Genomic DNA, 19,919 nt, shown 5'->3' with positions numbered 1-19,919 from the left:
AGGGTTGTTTTGATTTGCATTTCCCTAATGACTAATGAAGTTGAGCATTTTTTAAGATGCTTCTCCGCCATCCGAAGTTCTTCAGGTGAGAATTCTTTGTTTAACTCTGTACCCCATTTTTTAATAGGGTTGTTCAGTTTTCTGGAGTCTAACTTCTTGAGTTCTTTATATATATTGGATATTAGCCCTCTATCTGATGTAGGATTGGTGAAGATCTTTTCCCAATTTGTTGGTTGCTGATCTGTCCTCTTGATGGTGTATTTTGCCTTACAGAAAATCTGTAACCTTATGAGGTCCCATTTGTCAATTCTTGTTCTTAGAGCATATGCTATTGGTGTTCTGTTCAGAAACTTTCTCCCTGTACCGATGTTCTCAAGGGTCTTCCCCAGTTTCTTTTCTATTAGCTTCAGAGTGTCTGGATTTATGTGGAGGTCCTTGATCCATTTGGATTTGAGCTTAGTACAAGGAGACAAGGATGGATCAATTCGCATTCTTCTGCATGCTGCCCTCCAGTTGAACCAGCGCCATTTGTTGAAAAGGCTATCTTTTTTCCATTGGATGTTTTCAGCCTCTTTGTCGAGGATCAAGTGGGCATAGGTGTGTGGGTTCATTTCTGGATCTTCAATCCTGTTCCATTGATCCTCCTGCCTGTCACTGTACCAATACCATGCAGTTTTTAACACTATTGCTCTGTAGTATTGCTTGAGGTCAGGGATTCTGATTCCCCCAGACTTTCTTTTGTTGCTGAGAATAGTTTTAGCTATCCTGGGTTTTTTGTTGTTCCAGATGAATTTGATAATTGCTCTTTCTAACTCTGTGAAGAATTGAGTTGGGATTTTGATGGGTATTGCATTGAATCTGTATATTGCTTTTGGCAAAATGTCCATTTTAACTATATTGATTCTACCGATCCATGAGCATGGCAGGTTTTCCCATTTTTTGAGGTCTTCTTCCATTTCGTTCTTCAGAGTCTTGAAGTTCTTGTCATACAGATCTTTCACATGTTTGATAAGAGTCACCCCAAGATACTTTATACTGTTTGTGGCTATTTTGAAGAGGGTCATTTCCCTAATTTCTTTCTCAGCCTGCTTATCCTTTGAGTATAGGAAGGCCACTGATTTGCTTGAGTTGATTTTATAACCTGCCACTTTGCTGAAGTTATTTATCAGCTGTAGGAGTTCTCTAGTGGAGTTTTTTGGGTCACTTAGGTAGACTATCATGTCGTCTGCAAATAATGAAAGTTTGACTTCTTCCTTTCCAATTTGTATCCCTTTGACCTCCTTATGTTGTCGAATTGCCCGAGCTAGTACCACAAGTACAATATTGAAAAGATAAGGAGAAAGGGGGCAGCCCTGTCTAGTCCCTGATTTGAGTGGGATTGCTTTAAGTTTCTCTCCATTTAGTTTGATGCTGGCTACCGGTTTGCTGTATATTGCTTTTACTATGTTTAGGTATGGGCCTTGAATTCCTGTTCTCTCCAAGACTTTAAGCATGAAAGGATGCTGAATTTTGTCAAATGCTTTCTCAACATCCAATGAAATGACCATGTGGTTTTGTTCTTTGAGTTTGTTTATGTAGTGGATTGCATTGATGGCTTTCCGTATATTGAACCAACCCTGCATTCCCAGGATAAAGCCTACTTGATCATGGTGGATGATCGTTTTGATGAGTTCTTGGATTCGGTTGGCAAGAATTTTATTGAGTATTTTTGCATCGATGTTCATAAGGGAAATTGGTCTGAAGTTCTCTTTCTTTGTTGGATCTTTGTGTGGCTTTGGTATCAGCGTAATTGTGGCTTCGTAGAAGGAATTGGGTAGTGTTCCTTCTGTTTCTATTTTGTGGAATAATTTGAAGAGTATTGGTGTTAACTCTTCTTTGAAGGTCTGATAGAATTCTGCACTGAAACCATCTGGTCCTGTGCCTTTTTTGGTTGGAAGACTTTCTATGACTCTTTCTATTTCTTTAGGCATTATGGGACTGTTTAGATGATCTATTGGGTCCTGATTTAATTTTGGTATTTGGTATCTGTCAAGGAAATTGTCCATTTCCTCCAGATTCTCCAGTTGTGTTGAGTACAGGCTCTTGTAGTAGGATCTTATGATTTTTTGGATTTCCTCAGTTTCTGTTGTTATATCTCCCTTTTCATTTCTAAGTTTGTTAATTTGGATACTTTCTCTGTGCCCTTTGGTCAGTCTGGCTAAGGGTTTATCTATCTTGTTGATTTTCTCAAAGAACCAGCTCCTGGTTTTGTTGATTCTTTGTATGGTTCTCTTTGTTTCTACTTGATTGATTTCAGCCCTGAGTTTGATGATTTCCTGCCTTCTACTCCTCCTGGGTGAAATAGCTTCTTTTTGTTCCAGGGCTTTCAGGTGTGTCATTAAGCTGGTAATGTGTGCTCTCTCTATTTTCTTTTTGGAGGCACTCAGGGCTATGAGTTTTCCTCTTAGCATTGCTTTCATTGTGTCCTATAGATTTGGGTATGCTGTGTTTTCATTTTCATTGTGTTCTAAAAAGTCTTTAATTTCTTTCTTTATTTCTTCCTTGACCAAGGTATCATTGAGTAGAATATTGTTCAATTTCCACGTGTATGTGGGTTTTCTGTTGTTTTTGTTGCTATTGAAGACCACTTTTACTCCATAGTGATCTGATAGGAGGCCTGGGATTAGTTTGATCTTCTTATATTTGTTGAGGTCTGTCTTGTGACCAATTATATGGTCGATTTTGGAGAAGGTACCATGAGGTGCTGAGAAAAAGGTATATTCTTTTGCTTTAGGATAGAATGTTCTATATATATCTGTTAAATCTAATTGGTCCAAAGCTTCAATTAGTTTCATTATGTCCCTGTTTAGTTTTTGTTTTCCTGGTCCATTGAGGAAAGTGCAGTGTTGAAGTCACCCACAATTATTGTGTTAGGTGCAATGTGTGCTTTGAGCTTTAATAAAGTTTCTTTTACGAAAGAGGGTGCCCTTGCATTTGGAGTATAAATGTTCAGGATTGAGAGTTCTTCTTGTTGTATTTTTCCTTTGACCAGCAAGAAGTGTCTCTCAGAATCTCTTTTGATGTCTTTAGGTTGAAAGTCATTTTTATCTGATCTTAGAATGGCTACTCCAGCTTGTTTCCTGAGACCATTTGCTTGTAAAATTGACTTCCAGCCTTTTACTCTAAGATAGTGTTTGTCTTTGACCCTTAGGTGTGTTTCCTGTAAGCAGCAAAATGTAGGGTCCTGTTTATGTATCCAGTCAGTTAGTCTATGTCTTTTTATTGGGGCATTGAGTCCATTGATGTTAAGAGATATTAAGGAATAGTGATTGTTATTTCCTGTCATTTTTGATGTTATTTTTTAAATTTGATTGGTTAACTTCTTTTGGGTTTGGTGAAAGGTTACTATCTTGCTTTTTCCAGGGTGAAGTTTCCCTCCTTGTATTGGTGTTTTCCTCCTATTATCCTTTCTAGGGCTGGGTTTGTGGATAGATATTGGGTAAACTTGGTTTTGTCATGGAATATCTTAGTTTGTCCATCTACGGTGATTGAGAGTTTTGCTGGATATAGTAGTTTTGGCTGGCATTTGTGTTCTCTTAGAGTCTGCATGAGATCAGCCCAGGATCTTCTAGCCTTCATAGTCTCAGGTGAAAAGTCTGCTGTGATTCTGGTAGGTCTTCCTTTATATGCTACTTGGCCTTTTTCTCTTACTGCCTTTAATATTCTTTCTTTGTTTAGTACATTTGGTGTTTTGATTATTATGTGACGGGAAGTATTTCTGTTCTGGTCTAGTCTGTTTGGAGTTCTGTAGGCTTCTTGTATATTCATGGGCATCTCTCTCTTTAGGTTAGGGAAGTTTTCTTCCATAATTTTATTGAAGATATTTGCTGGCCCTTTAAGTTGTAAATCTTCACTCTCATCTATGCCTATAATCCTTAGGTTTGGTCTTCTCATTGTGTCCTGGATTTCCTGGATATTTTGGGTTACAAGCTTTTTGCTTTTTGCATTTTCTTTAACTGTTGAGTCCATGGTTTCTATGGTATCTTCAGCATCTGAGATTCTTTCTTCTATCTCTTGTATTCTGTTGATATTTGCATCTATGTCCACTGATTTCTTCCCAAGGCTTTCTATCTCCAAAGTTGTCTCCCTTTGAGTTTTCTTAGTTTTTTCTACTTCTGATTTTAGATCCTGGATGGTTTTGCTTAGCTCCTTCACTTTCTTGTTTGTACTTTCCTGTAATTCTTTAAGAGATTTTTGTGTTTCCTCTTTCATGACCTCAGCCTGTTGACCAAAGTTCTCCTGTATCTCTTTAAGTGTCTTTTGTGTTTCCTCATTATTGACTTTTGTGTTCTCCTGGATTTCTTTCAATGATATTTGTGTTTCCCTTGCAGGGGCTTCTAACTTTTGATCCATTTCCTCCTGAATTTCTTTAAGTATGTCCTTCATGTATTCCTGTACCAGCATCATGACCAGTGATTTTAAATCCAAATCTTGTTTTACTGGTGTGATGGGGTATCCATGACATGCTGGTAAAGGAGAATTGGGTTCAGATGTTGCCATATTGCATTGATTTTTGTTAGTGATGTTCCTGCGTTTGCCTTTTGCCATCTAGTTCTCATTGGTGTTAGTTGGTCTTGTCAATGCTGGACTCACCAGTGCAAGCTGCCCCTTCCCAGGTGGCCTCTGGTGCACAGCTTACCTCCTGCACTGCCTGGAGACAGGGTGCTGTTGCCCAGGCTGCTCAGACCCCGAAGCAGACACCTGAAGCCTCCTGCTGGGGCCAGCTGGATTCACCGGAGCACACTGACTTCTCCCTGCTGGCTGCCCGGAAGCCCCTCCTGCCTCTCTCAGGACCTGGAGATGTGGTGCTGCTGCCCAGGCTGATCTGGATCTGGAAGCGGAGAGGTCTGAGGGCTACCGCCAGAGGCCTCAGGACTGAAGCCTAAGCTCTGTGCCACAGGAACAAACTGTGCTGTGAGCTCCCAGACTGCCTCTGGGTGCACACCAGGTCTCCCGCACTTCCTGGAGACCAAGTGCTGTGGCCCAGGCTGTTCAGATCCCAAAGCAGACACCTGGAGGCTCCTGCAGAGGACCACTGGATTCATGAGAGCACACTGACTTCTCCCCATTGGCCGCCCGGAAGCCCCTGAATTTCTTTATGTATGTTATTCATGTATTCCTCTACCAGCAGCATGACCAGTGATTTTAAATCCAAATCTTGTTTTTCTGGTGTGATGGGGTATCCAGGGCATGCTATTAAAAGAGAATTGGGTTCAGATGCTGCCATATTGCCTTGATTTCTGTTAGTGACATTCCTGCCTTTGCCTTTTGCCATCTAGTTCTCACTGGTGTTAGTTGGTCTTGTCAATGCTGGACTCACCAGTGCAAGCTGCCTCTTCCCAGGTGGCCTCTGGTGCACAGCTGACCTCCTGCACTGCCTGGAGACAGGGTGCTATGGCCCAGGATGTTCAGATCCGGAAGCAGACACCTGAAGGGGCCAGCCAAGGCCTGCTGGACTCACCAGAGCATACTGACTCCTCCCAGCCAGCCTCCCTGGTGCCCCCCTGGCCTCTTGCAGGACCTGGAGATGTGGCATTGCAGCCCAGGCTGTTCTGGATCCCGAAGCAGAGATCTGAAGGCTCCCGCCAGAGGCCTCAGGACTGGAACCTAAGCTCTGTGCCTCCAGAGCAAGCTGTGCACTCCCAGTTTGCCTCCGGGTGCACACCAGGCCTCTTGCACTTCCTTGAGACTGAGTGCTGTGGCCCAGGCTGTTCAGACACCTGAAGGCTCCTGCCAGGGCCTGCTGGACTCACCAGAGCACACTGACTCCTCCCAGTCGGCCTCCCGGGTGCCCCTCTCCAAAATTATTTTCAATTGTGATTAAAGAAAATAAACTTAAGACTAATCAAAGACTTCTTAGATACTACTGACATGTAAGTACCACTTGTTGCACCTATTCTGATACCTGGCAGTACTGGTTATTGTCATACTTCATAGGTGTTGCAAGTTCAACAGTCAATTGCTTCCCTAACATGTCAACATGCCTACTGTTTTATATACCATAGAAATTCATTTTTAAGGTAGAGGCTTCTAAGTCATAACTCGTTAGAATCAGTTGAGTTCAGAGACATCCCTGTAAGATTTCTTTGGGAACAAGCACTCAACCACTCAACCCTAAGAAAAAGCCTAGGTCTACCTCAAACATGGGTATTTTGGGGAAAGTCATGTGAAATAATTTAACAATAGGAAGGATTTCTCTTAACAGGATTGACATCATGGCTAGGCTAGAAATTTAGACAGATTTATGGAGCTAGTGAGGCCATACCCTTGAAAATTCATCACACTGATTTACTAGATCAGCTCATTTCCTATCTGTAGCATTCTAAATATTTTTTTAATTTATTTTTTATCACACCATATTTTATCTCCTGACCCCATCCACTCTCAAATTCTCCACATCCCATACCTCCTCCCTACCCTTCTGTGTCCACATGGATGTCCTCATCCTCCTCCCCACTTGACCTCTAAACTCCCTGGGGTCTTCTATCTCTTGAGGGTTAGGTGAATCATCTCTGAATGAACACAGACCTGGCAGTCTTCTATTGTACATGTGTTGAGAGCCTCATATCAGCTGGTGTATGATGCCTGTTTGTTGATCCACTATTTGTGAGATCAGAGAGGTCCAGATTGAGACTGCTGGTCCTCCTACAGGGTCTCCCTCTTTAGCTGATTTCAGCCTTCCCTAATTCAAGAACAGGGGTCAGCTGCTTCTGTTCATTAGTTGGTTGCTAGTTTCTACCTCTGAATTTGTAAGACTCTGGCAGGGCCCCTCTGGAGACAGCCATGGCATGCTCTTTTTGGTACAAGCTTCTAGTCATAGTGTTGGGGTTTGTTGAATATTTATAGGATGAATCCCCAGGTAGGGCACTCACTGGGTGGCCTTTACTGCAGACCCTGCTCTACACATTGCCTCCCTTGTTGCTCCTCTGTGCATTTTGTTCCCTTTCTCAGAGGAACCATAGCACCCTCACTTAAGTCCTCATTCTTCTTGAGTTTCCTGTGCTGGGTGAATTGTAACTTGTTTATTTTGAGCTTTTGAACTAGCATCTACTTATTAGTGAGTGCATACCTTGTGCGTTCTTTGTGACTGGGTTACCTTGCTCAGGATGACACTTTCTAGTTCCATCCATTGCCTAAGAATTTCATGAATTCATTGTTTTCAATTGCTGAATAGTACTCCATTGTGTATATATTCTAGTTTCTGTATCCATTCCTTTGTTGAGGGACATCTGGGTTCTTTCCAGCTTCTGGCTATTATAAATAAGGCAGGTATGAACGTACTGCACATGTGTCCTTATTACATGTAGGAGCACTTTCTGGGTATATGCCCAGGAGTGGTGTAGCTGGGTCCACAGGTAGTACTATGTCTAATTCTCTGAGGAATCGCCAAACTGATTTCCAGAGTGGTTTTACCAGCTTGCAATCCCACCAACAATGGAGAAGTTGGGTGCAAATATCTGTATCTGACTCTTTCAACTGTTTGTTGGAAGTTTCTACCTCTGAATTTGTAAGACTCTGGCAGGGCCCCTCTGGAGACAGCCATGGCATGCTCTTTTTGGGGTCTTTCAGAGGGCAGTCATGATAGGCCTCTTATTGTAAACTCAACATAGCATGAGTAATAGTGTCAGACTTTAGGGCCTCCCCTTGAGCTAGAGCCCACTTTGGGCCTATCCCTGACTATTTCTCAGGCTCTTCTGCATTTCCATCCCTGCAGTTGTTTCAGACAGGAACAGTTACTGGTCAGAGTTGTGACTGTGGGATGACCCCTCCCTCATTTGATGCCATATCTTTCTTCCTGCTGGAGGTGGGTTCTACAAGCTCCCTCTCCCTACTGTCAGGCATTTCATCTAAGGTTGCTCCCTTTAATTCCTGAGAGTCTCTCACCTCCAGGACTCTGGTATAATCTGGAGTGTTCCCCTAATCTTTTACTTTGCAAGGTTGCCTGTTTCCATTCTATCTGCTAGCCCTCAGGGCTTCAGTTCTTTTCCCTCTCCCAATACCAGATCAGGGTTCCCTCTCACCAGCCTCCCCGAGTCATTGTACACTTTCCCTCCCAAGTCCCAACCTTTCTCCCCACCTGTGATTGCTTTCTTCTCCTTCCCAAGTGGGACTGAGGTGTCCTCATTTGTGCACTTCAGCTTGTTGACCTTCATTGAGTTGTGTGGAGTGTATCTTGGGTATTCTGTACTTTTTTTTTTTTTTTTGCTTATGTCGACTTATTAGTGAGTACTTTAGTGTGTCCTTTTGTGTCTGAATTACCTTACCACAATGTTTTCTTCCATTTGCCTGCAAAATTCATGATGTCCTTGTACTTTAATAGCTGAGGAATATTTCCTAGTGTAAATGAAACACATTTTCTGAATCCATTTGTTGTGTGACATATGAGTTATTTTCAGCTTCTAGGTACCACAAACAAGGGTGCTATGAACATAATGGAATCTGTGCTTCTGTGGCATGGTGGGTATCTTATGGGTATATTCTCAAGAGTGGTATTGTGGATTCTTCAGGTAAACCTATTTCTATTTTTCAGAGGAAACTCCAGAATGATTTTCAGAATACTTTTAACAATTTGCAATCCAGCAAGCAAGCAGTGGCAGAGTGTTCCTCTTTCTCCACATCCTCAACAACATTTGTTGTCACCTGTGGTTTTGAATGTAGGCATTCTGATTGGTGTAAAGAGGAATCCTGGTGTCATTTTGATTTGCATTTCTCTGATCACTAAAGACTTTGACCATTCCTTTATTTTTAAAACTGTGATTCACCTTTAATTTTATCATATGTGATAATCAATGTTGTTCATTAATATAATTCTATTTAGAACTCTCTCTGACAAAGGATTATGAACATGACTTTGAGGGTATATTTAACGTCCTTAGTTTCTGTCTATGCTTACGTAACTGATGTGGCAAAATAACTATATAACTGAGCTCTGCTATTCCTTTCATGGTTCCTGGAATGTATAACAAGAAAAAGCTTACTGAATATGAACATTCAGTGTTCTCTGCTTCTGAACTGGGTTAACAACTTCATTAGCTACAACCTTCTGACATCAAAACTTCTGTATGATGATATCTTGTGCCCTCAAAAAATGATCTATCCTTTCCTAATATAATAAATTTTGTAGTTATACTTTTCAGAGAAATAGGAATATTTCTATGAAATATTATGTTAATATTTCATATACATAATGTATAATGTATAGTATATATTATGTTAATAGTAAATATATTTACTATTAACAAAATTATTGTGCAGTACTTAAAATGCCATTTTGATTGTAGTTTGGAAGAAACATGATTCTAGTGGATCTGTCACATGAATATTGGTGTGTGAGTAACAGAGGGGGAAGATAATACTGGAAATGCCATTTTCTAAAGACTATGGAGAATCATGAATCAGGCATATTGAAGTCTAAGCAATAACAATTTGATACGATTTATTATAATAGATAAGAATATGTAATATATAACATGAAATGTGGTGAGTGAATCTATTTGTAACAAATTATATGGTTAAATATATAATTGAAGTTGTTTCTTGTAATAATATCTTCAGTTATGTTTAAGTAGGAGGTAAGGTGCAACATTGAAATGGAATGACTGGCACCTTCTTTAGACATGAGGAAGTTTCCATTGGGGAAAGTCATACGTTGAAGTTGTTTCATTGTCCCCTGCTAAACGAAGCCAAGAAATATCTTAATTAGACAAACATTCTCAGATGATAGATTCACCCCACTTCAGATCAGACTAGCTTTCAGTATATTTTCTGAACTGTACACAAAGAACTACTTGAGTATATATATATTTGATTCTTAATGTGTTATATTTGATTCTTAATGTGTTATTTGCTAATATTCCTCACATAGGTGTTGTAGTGGATCCTGTGCAAGTTTATATTGATACCAAGCATTTGGCAAGATTATCTCTCAAATGAAATTAAACAAAAATCAGTGTTTTTGTGCAAGGATAGCAAAGCTTGTAGGCACACTGTTCAATTGTGTAGTATGCTTAATGAATTTTTAAATCAAATAATTGTTTCTAAGTGAACTTTTGAAAAATAATTTCATATCTAAGATAGCCTACATGACTTATAGACCTTGGAAAGAAAGGTGAGAAATAAAACAGGTAATATGCTGGAATTTGTACAGTCCTAAGTACAAGTATTTGTCCTAAGTAAGGAGTTCCTCTGTCATACATTTATGAAAGTATGTATATATGTGTGCTTATATATATGTATATGTTATGTATATAAGCAGATGAAATCTTTAATTCATCAGTATTAGCATTAGGGGTTTTCACACTGTGGCCATTTATGGCTTTTTTCAAAGCACGTGACTTACCAGCAGTATTGACTAAAGTCTTTCTGTCATGTGACCTCTTCTGATTGCCATCACAAATGTTATGATCATCCTCTCCAAATATATCTACACAGTTGTCAATCATGATTTGTATAATAGACATCTGTAACACCACAAGGCAAAAACAAGATCCTCTGTCATTTTACATAGTTTACAAAATTGAAATCAATAAAAAAATTGAATTCCAAAATGAAGAGGAGAATATCAGTTACTCTGAGCAGATATGAACTTGTGAAATTAAGTCTCTGTCTGAAACGGAGACGCTTAAGTTCTTTGAAACTTACTTTATCAAGTTAACATTTCATCCATATTGTAAAGAATGAGGGACCTATTAAAGCAATGTAACATTTCAGAACTGCTATGCTGCCAGAATAAGTGTGAGTGAATTCCATTAATGACTTCAAAGGTTTCTTGAACTGGTGATTTTTTGCAGGGGAGTGGAGAGGAGTTAGAGTTTCTTTGTGATAGTTTGAATGCAGTGCCTGTCTGCTTCCAGGCATTGCAATGTAAGATTCCATTTTTGTGACTCCTTTTGGGTGGTTTAAGTGGCTTGGTTTCCCTAGAGGAAGTACATCATTGGCTAGAATTTAAGGTCACAGAAGCCAGGTGCCATTTGCAGTGTACTCTCTATGCTTCCTGTTTGCTGCCTAAGATGAGAGCCACCAGGTCTCTACTTCCTGTTTGGATGTCCTATCTTCCTGCAGCCATGCTCCTCTGTCATGACTTTGAAGGAAAGTACTGTCTCTAAATCTCTAAGTCCCAAATAAACATTTATTTCTATGAGTTGCCTTAGTCCCAGCATTTTATAAAGCAATAGAAAAATGACTAATTGAAGAATTTGGTGAGAAGAGGGATCTTAGTTCAGAAACTAGGACAACAGACAATATTACTTGTCAGTCAATCAACAGTAAAATTCTCCATATTTATTTATAGTATTTTACTGAAGATGCCAGAAGCAAACTACCTCCTCCTTAAGCACCTCATTAGGAGCTCTTCATTGGTCTATTCCACTCCATTGTGAGTAATACCAACACGACATCATTCCTGCGGACGTTATTTCTGGAAACTACTTTTTAAAAAGTACCCTGCCTTTCTTTTTTGTTGTTACCTTTTTGTTATCTATCTTTTTTCCCTTCCAAAATGTAGGTTCTTAGTGGATTCTCTGAATTTCTCATCATGCAACACAGTAACACTCATTTTCTAGTCCGTTCATATCTGCCTTCTCCCCTGGCAACTTCCCAAAAAAATTTAAAAAAAATAAGGAGACAGCAGGTGCCGGCGAGGATGTGGAGAAAGAGGAGCACTCCTCTACTGCTGGTGGGATTGCAAGCTGGTACAAACACTCTGGAAATCAGTCTGGTGGTTCCTCAGAAAACTGGACATGACACTTCTGGAGGATCATGCTGTACCACCCCTGGGCATATACCCAGAGGATTCCCCAGCATGTAATAAGGATACATGCTCTTTTGTTTTCATATCAGCCCTATTTATAATATCCAGAAGCTGGAAAGAACCCAGATGTCCCTCACCAGAGGAATGATACAAAAAAATGTAGTATATAAACACAATAGAAACTATTCAGCCATAAGAAACAATGAATTCATGAAATTCTAATACAAATGGATGGAGCTAGAGAACATCATCCCAACTGAGGTAATCCAGTCTCAAAAGAACACTCATGGTATGCACTCACTGATAAGTGGATATTAGCCTAGAAGCTTGGAATACCCAAGACACAATCCACATATCAAATGATTTCCAAGAAGAAGGAAGGAATGGCCCCTGGTTCTGGAAAGGATCAGTTCAGCAGTATAGGAGCATACCAGAACAGGGAAGTGGGAATGGGTAGATTGGGGAGCAGGGGGAGGTTAGAGGGCTTATGGGACTTACAGGGAGGGCAGATCAAGGAAAGGGGAAATCATTTGAAATGTAAATAAAGAATATATCGAATGAAAAAAAGGATGAAAAAAAAGATTTAAATTAAAAGTAAACTGAGGGAATAGGGAGTTGTGAGGATGGGATATAGATTAGGGCCATGTAATAAGAACTTAAAGTATTGAAAAATATAAATATATATAGCTTTCTAGGAAAAGTAAGAGTTAAATAAAAAGATTGTGGTAGCTAAAAATGTACCTGAAATAATGCTAACATACACTATTCTTTTCTATATAAGTAGGAGTAAGGGCTAAAATATTAGAAAGTATATTACATAACATACACTACATTTTTATCATTATTCATTATGTCACACATTGTGTGTATATATATTCATATATATCAATATGTATATATGTGTGTACATATATATACATATATATAATTCTATGAAATGACCTTTTATATGAACAGAAAGAAAAAAGGAAAGAAAAAGCAAATGATTCACTTTCTTCAAACTACATTAACTGATCTTCCACGGTTTCCTGAAATAGATCAATATATCTCCCACTCCAGAATAATGCAATCCTAGTGTTTCCTTTAACACCACTGACCTTTCTGAGGTATTCCCCATTTCTTGATCACAATGACAACTATGTTTGAAAAGGGAAAAATCAGATCCCCTTACCTTTTTTGAGAGGTCACATCCAAATAATGAGTTTGCAAAAGTCTGCTCCCACAGCACATGGGGGGCTATACGGACAGATAAGATGTAGGTGTCTAGGTGATTCTTGGCAGAGGTTTTAATTTTTAATAGCACACGGAGGAGGTGCTTAAGGAGGAGGTAGTTTGCTTCTGGCATCTTCAGTAAAATACTATAAATAAATATGGAGAATTTAACTGTTGATTGACTGACAAGTAATATTACATTGTCAACACCCTTAATCATCAGGAAAGTGCAAATGGAAAAAAAAACCCTGAGATTCTACCTCACTCCAGTCAGAATGTCCAAGACCAAAAACTTGGGGGACAAAAGATGCTGGCGAGGATGTGGGCAAAGAGGAAAACTCCTACATTGCGATTGGGATTGCAATCTTGTAAAACCACTCTGGAAATCAGGTTTACAGTTCCTCAATAAATTGGGCATAGTACTACTGAGGACCCAGCTATACCACTCCTTGCTTTATACCTAGAAGAAGCTCCAACAGACAATTAGGCCACATGCTCTTCTTTGTTCATAGTAGCTGTATTTATAATAGGCAGAAGCTGTAAAGAACCCACATGTCTCTCAACAGAGTAATGGATGCAGAAAATGTGGTACATTTATATGATGGAGTACTACTCAGCTATTAATATCAATGATTTCATGAAGTTTTTAGGCAAATGGGAGGAACTAGAAAATATCCTGAGTGAGGTAACCCAAAACCAACCAACCAACCAAACACACACACACACACACCCACACACACACACACACACACACACACACGATATGATTTCATTGATAAGTGAATATCAACCCAAAAGTTCAGCTTAGCCCAGATACAATTCACAGACCACATGAAGGTCAAGAATGAAGACCACATGCTGATATTTCCATTCTTCTTAGAAGGGAGACAAAATACCCATAGGAGGAAATTTAGTGACAAAGGGTAGAGTAGTAACTAAAGGAAAGGCCATTTAGAGACTGCCCCACATGGGGATTCATCCCCTATACTGTTACCAAACCTGTCACTATTGTGGATGCCAACAAGTGCTAGCTGACAGGATCATGATACAGCTGTCTTCTGAGAGGCTCTGCCAGTGCCTGACAAATACAGAAGTTGATGCTCACAGCCAACCAAGGGACTGAGCACTGGGTCCCCAATGGAGGAGCTAGAGAGCTGAAGGGTTTGGCAGCACCATAGGAGAAGCAACGATATGAAACAACCAGTAACCACAGACCTCTAAGGAACTAACCCACCACCCAAAGAGAACATATGGAGGGACCCATGGCTCCAGCTACATAGATAGCAGAGGCTGGACTCTTCAGAAATCAATGAGAGAAGAGAACATTTGTCCTGTGAAGGTGTGCTGCCTCAAGGAGGGGAATGCCAGGACAGGAAAGTGGGAGTGGTCAGGTGGGTGAGAAGGGGTCTGCGAGATGGGATAGGGAGTTATCAGAGGGAAATGACAAAGACAATAATATTTGAAATGTAAATAAAAGAAATGAAACCTTGGATATAGTAATGCCATCGACTGCATGTGTAGCTTGTGCATGTGCACCAAAATAAACAAATGAATGACTTCTCCCAAAAAAGAATATACAGCTAAAGTGTTGGCTAAAACATTATTTGAAAATCAAGTCCCCTTATGGAATTCTGAGAAATCTTTAAAAATTATGTATGAATGTCTCTGTATTAGATGTATAACTGCTACTCACAGAACCCAGAGGAAGGTGTCAGGTTCTCTGGAAATAAAATGAATGAATCTTGTTGCAGGTTGTGTGTGTTCTCTGTATGGAAATATAGTGTTGTTAAATAATGAACCATCTTTCCAGCCCCCATGGGGACACATTTAATATCTAATGTATTATGAATCCATGTAACACTCTTGTGACCCTCTGGAACACTAGGAGCAAAAAGCACTCCAGAAACCCTACACGATGCAGGTATAAAAGCTTCTGCTCTATAGGTAAGGCAGAGATACTGGAGTCCTATGTCAAAATGGGAGCTCAAAGTTCCTGTTACTTAAGAAATCATTCTAAAATGTGTCATACAGGAAAATGATCCAAAGAAGTCAAAGCTATACCTGACCCAGACTTCTCTAGAGAGTTATGGTTAAGAAAGTAGAACTCAGTAATAGCTTCATGTTCTAATTAATGATATATATTTAAATGTTCAGTATTCACAATACTATGGTAATAATATTAAGATGCAAATAACACACAGGTATTATACATACACACTTCTTTTAACTTGTCTCACTCAGGAACTCAAACCAATATTCTAATCTGACTTGCACACCACATAGCATAGGCATAGCAACAGGATAGCATAGGCTGTCTTCCACACCATGACCATAATAATGCAGAAGACTCTCACGTGATGGGATTACAGACATGGCACAACACACTTGTGTGAGAAATGCACCTGTTTATAAAGTGACTATACATGTCTTAGCCAAGGAAACCTCTTGGTTTGGGACATCATTCCAGCTTATAATCCTGTAAAAACAAGGCTGTGTACCTCCAAAATGCATTACTTCTATCTTTGGGCATTTACTCAAGTGTATAGTGTGTCAATACCTTTTTATAGCAGAAATTTTTCCAAGCGGAGACTCTTCATCAAGGACACTAAGCCAATTTTCATATAAATCTGAAGAAAGCAAGCTTCCTTGTATGTTTCTTAAAAGATCCTTTTATAATGAAAAAAAAACCCACAACAATATTAATGGCCAATGTACATTGTAGAAAGTATTTGAAAAAATTTTCTTTAAAAATGAGAGGTTTCCTCACACATTGCCACCTTGTGTGTCACAATCCCTTGTTTGGGAGTCAAATATTCAGCATATCAGGTATTCCATACATTGCACATTATAATTCATAAGAGTAGAAAATTTTCAGTTATGAAATAATAGCAAAATGAAGTCATGGTTTGGGATTACCACAGTATGATGAACTATATTAGTGTCACATGACTACGAAGGCTGAAAACGGTTGGTTGAGACCCTACTTCCTTAAGAGATTCCCAGCCTAAGATTAAAAATTCAGGAGACAGCAGGTGTTGGCCAGGATGTGGAGAAATAGGAACACTCCTCCACTGCTGGTGGGGTGGCAAATTAGTACAACCACTCTGGAAATCAGTCTGGCAGTTCCTCTGAAAACTGGGAATCTCACTTCCAGAAGATCCTGCTATACCACTGCTGGGAATATACCCAGAAGATTCCCCAGCATGTAATAAGGATACATGTTCCATTATGTTCATAGCAGCCCTACTTATAATTGCCAGAAGCTGGAAAGAACCCAGGTATCCCTCAACAGAAGAGTGGATGCAAAAAAATGTGGTATATCTACACAACGGAGTACTATTCAGCCATTAGAAACAATGAATTCATGAAATTCTTAGGCAAATGGATGGAGCTGGAGAACATCATACTAAGTGAGGTAACCCAGACTCAGAAGATGAATCATGGTATGCACTCACCAATAAGTGGATAGTAACCTAGAAAATTGGAATACCCAAAACGTAATCCACACATCAAATGAGGTACAAGAAGAATGGAGGAGTGGGCCCTTGTTCTGGAAAGACTCAGTGAAGCGGTATAGGGCAAAACTAGAACAGGGAATTGGGAAGGGTTGGGTGGGAAAACAGGGGGAGGGAAGGGGGCTGATGGGACTTTCGGGGAGTGGGGGTCTAGAAAAGGGGAAATCATTTGAAATGTAAATAAAAAATATATCAAATAAAAAAAGAAGAAGACACAGACATGTTGAGAACTTAAAAAATACCTGAAACATGTAGAAGGATAATGAAATTAAATAATTGTATGTCTAAGTTGCTATACAGAATTAAATTGAAATACTTTTTCAGGGAAAAAAAGAGAGATTCCCAGCCTATTACCCACCAGAATCTTGACTCAAAAGTGGAAACTAAAGGCAGAAGCCTATATGTTCTTACCTAAGAATAAAAGCAAAGAAGCAGAGTTCTGGCTACAGAAAAAAATAAAATAAAGTGTTCATCTGTGTCTTGGTGATGAAACTTTGAGCTTGTCAGACTTTTACCTACCTTGACTCTTATTCGAAGGTCATGTATCCATAGTTCAAGAAAACTGTCTTCATCTGGTAAGCTCATGGACAGAAAGCACATATGTATCTCTAGAGGGATGCTGAATGTTAGAAAAGCAAAATACTTCCTCACCTTTAAAACAGAAGCTACTGTGAAAACAGATTCTTCTTTCCAGGTAATGGGTTGTTCAGTGTAAATTTTATCCCTCAGGGACCAGTGTGATTTTTCTGAGAAGTATCGGAATATTTGATCTGATTCTTGTCCCTTTTCCTCAATTATTGATAACATCTCCTGTGTGGGATAAGGACAAGCTTCTATTATTACAGACCCAAAGTGCTGAAGCCCAAATATGTCTTTGAAGGTAAATCAGAGCTGCGGCAATTATGGATGCATAGCTACAACTGAAAGGAATGAAGAAGACATTGAACTTTTTTCTTTTTTAGTTTCCAAATATATTTCCTTCCCTAATCCATTTTTCACAATTTGAATCATCAAGGATTCTGGTAATTAAATAATCCTCAAGATTTAATCACACTTCTAGTCACCAAAGCATTTTGGTGAATGGCGCCCTCTTACTTTTACTTCATATTCATGCCATTCCAAGTTACTATTGGGATAGTTCTCTTTTAGAGATCAAATCATTTCTTGACTCCCTGTCTGTCTTGGCCTCTATGTGAATCCTGGCGTTTGCATTTTTAAGAAATATTTCTTTTTCCACTAAACTTCTGAGACTTTTATTTCCTTTGATTTGTGACATCTTATTTTAAACTATATCTAAAGATACTCTCACATTTAAGAACCGAAGCAAGCTTCAGTTGTTCAACCATGGCATCACTCAGTAACTGATGGGCATACACAGATTTACTACATGTATTCTTTCTTTTCAATTAATTACATGATTACAGTTATTGATGACAAAAAAATCCTCATCTAAAATACCTAAGGAATATGCAGTAATTTTCATGTGTCTAACATGATAAACTTGTTCACTTGCAGCATAAATTCCTGGCACAGGAATAGTGCTAAAAGAGATGCTGGATATTAAATGAATGTTTACAATGGAAATCTAGTAGCATATTTAAAATAGACCAAGCCGATTAGGTGAAAATTTTATATTATATAGTCCAGTAGTATAAAAAGATCAATATACAGCAAAACAATGTGTATATCTAATTCATTGTAAATATCAGATAATACTCTATAGATATTTTTGATTATAAGATTGAGTAATACCAGAGGCAATAACATTAAGACTCGAGTAATATAGAGTCATAACACAGTTGAAAGTACTGATAGTTGGAGAATCAGAGGGGCAATTCCAAAGATCCATTTCATACAACAAGCTGGTAAATTTGGGTCTTTGCTGAAATCAATGAAAAACATGGGAATACTTTCTTTTCAATTTCTCATTTTTCTTTAAATTAGAAGACTCTAAATTCAGTAGGATTTATTTCTATTTTAAAAGGACAGTAACTCATGAATAGGTTATCTATATATTCATCAGTTTGGTGAAATAATTTACTTAGAAAACGGTTTCCCAGAAATTATGTGAAATATGACAGTTTTAGAAACCCAAAATGAAAGAAACTCACGAGTATAGAAGGTAGCATTTTGTCCAAGCATACAATCGGCGGAAGTGAACGAAATACTTGTTTTTTCATCGGCACAGGAGGAGTTTGAGACGTTGCTTGCTGAGCTTCATTCATATTGCCTTCCAGATTCTTTGATTCTAATAAAGAAGTGAAATCATGATTTGTTGTAATTGATCTCACTTAGCTCTTTCATGGCTTTCACATTTTACAGCCTGCATGACTTATGCATCACCACAAAGACACAGAAAAGTAATCAGTATTATAACATTTCTAATAATGACATGGCTTCATAGGGCATTGGATATCTAGTTCTATATGGCCATAGTTCTAGTATATAAAGTAATTTTGGGGTTTGTCTTGGAAGCTATGCATATAGGTATTAGAGTCAAGCAATAAAATAGTACCAATATTTTAGTCCACCTGTGTGACTTTCAGACTGAACAGCCATGGCCAAATGTAAATTAACAGTAGTATCTGCATTTCACAACATAATTTGTCTGCCTGCACTTCTATTACAGTCCTTGGTGTCTTCCCTCCCAACTTACAGATCTGAGAGCTCAAATCTTAGTTCATAGTGTCGATGAATCCTATACTGGTATATTAGGTTATATTTTAAAACTTGCATAAGAGAAATGCATTGTGGCATGTGCCTTTATACCCAGACCTCAGAAGCTGAGCCAAGATGATCTCTGTGAGTTTGAGTTCAGCCTGGTCTACACAGTAAGACTTAGGACAGACAGACCTCTCATGTAGAGAAAACCCAATTTGGTTTTGAATTGCTATTCAATGTGTAATACACATCTAAATTAATACTCTTTATATCAAAGCAAGTGTCATATACTTAGTTAATTACTCTCATTTCTGGGATTTAACTTTTACATAAATATAGGACCAGTGGAAAGAGGTACCAAAATTTGAAGGCAATCTCTTACTATAGGAAATCACAACACACAGGTGAAGTGTCCCTTCACATGGTTTAGCAAATTCTTCATTGTTTGTTATAATTCATAGTTTCAGTGCTAAATGATTCTAATGTTTAACGTATGGTAGTAGAACATGTATACACACCGATAATGCCCTCATAGAGAGGAGGAGCCGCTGGAATTATTGTTGCTTCATCATGGCCAGGGGTGTATGTCCTCGCCCTGGGGCAGCTGCTGACTCCATGTTCTGTTTCTTTAGATGGAGTCATGTGGTCAGTTGAGGTATTTGCTCCGGGCGGATTATAAAATGATGTTTCATACCACCGTGCAACCACATCTAGCCCAAAAAGTTCTGGGGAATTATCTATTA

Source organism: Apodemus sylvaticus, chromosome 4 (assembly GCF_947179515.1).
Source record: "Apodemus sylvaticus chromosome 4, mApoSyl1.1, whole genome shotgun sequence".
Classification (NCBI taxonomy): domain Eukaryota; kingdom Metazoa; phylum Chordata; class Mammalia; order Rodentia; family Muridae; genus Apodemus; species Apodemus sylvaticus.
The sequence above is the reverse complement of the archived record's forward strand: the minus strand, read 5'-3'. Positions refer to the sequence as shown.